Source organism: Arachis duranensis, chromosome 1 (assembly GCF_000817695.3).
Source record: "Arachis duranensis cultivar V14167 chromosome 1, aradu.V14167.gnm2.J7QH, whole genome shotgun sequence".
Classification (NCBI taxonomy): Eukaryota; Viridiplantae; Streptophyta; class Magnoliopsida; order Fabales; family Fabaceae; genus Arachis; species Arachis duranensis.
Window position 1 is genome coordinate 1,682,375 of NC_029772.3, and position 1,226 is coordinate 1,683,600.

Here is a 1,226-nt window from a genome sequence, read left to right on the forward strand (position 1 = left end):
TTAAATATCTTTTAAATTTAACTATTCTAATATTATTTTTTAGCTAGTTACGTTTCCTATTTTTAAAGAATTATTTTAAATTTTATTTAATTTAAATTAAAATAAATATAATAATTACCCAATAATCTAACCATATCCCTCACTCAATCATTTTTTTATAGAGAATACTGTATATATAGCTCATTAGTCATCATAAAGGTGTTTTATTTTCATTTTTTGAAGCCACACCAACCACATTTGAATTCAGGAAAAAGGTTCAACAAAATTAGGAAAACACTTCTTAAACTAGTCAATTTATAAATTAATTAATTTTTTTATATTAGACATCAAAGTACTATTTGGCAAGTCTCTCTTCATACTTTTATTAATTATTTATCATGCATGAAAAACTATATTGTGTTTGAACATTATTTTATTTTTCTTTTTCACATTATTTTTTTGGTATTTCTTATTATTTTACATTATTGATAACTTATTCAAAATAATATGATAATACACAATATTTTTTATACACATCCAAAATTCATTTAAATTTGTACTTATATTTTTAACATAAATATCTTTTTTAACAAATTCAAAATAATAATATAACACAAAATATTTTTAATACATATCTAAAATTGTTTAAATCCGCACTTATAAATTGCTTACTAAATAATTTTTTAACACATCTGAAATTTATCCAAAAATAATTATATTCATCACTCTTGTTAAATAATTAATTAATTATATATCAGACTTAGAATAAAAAAAATTGATTTCGATAGTATTATTTTAATTTTAATTTGATTAGAATTTAACTTTAGTTTGTTATTTTTATTTTATTAAGTTTAAATTTAAATTTGATTTTTCTAACTTTAAGAAGATATAATTTTAAATTTTAAATATATGAGAGAGAAAATTTAAGACATAATATTTTAAAATAATTATTAGAATTATTTTACTAGTTTTTTTATAAATAAAGATTAATTAAAGAATAAATTATAATGAATAATACTTAGTTATACTGTTTGAATTAATATGAAAACCATGCTATATAAATAAGTTATTGTAATTTTTAAATTAAAAAGTTAGTAGTTTATAGAATTTTCAATCAAATTGATCACTTATATGAATAAAAAATATAGAATAATATTACGAAGACAATAATTTAAGTTATTTTATTTAATTTAATATATATAATTTTATGGATGTATATAATATTTAAAATTATGTATTTATTTTAT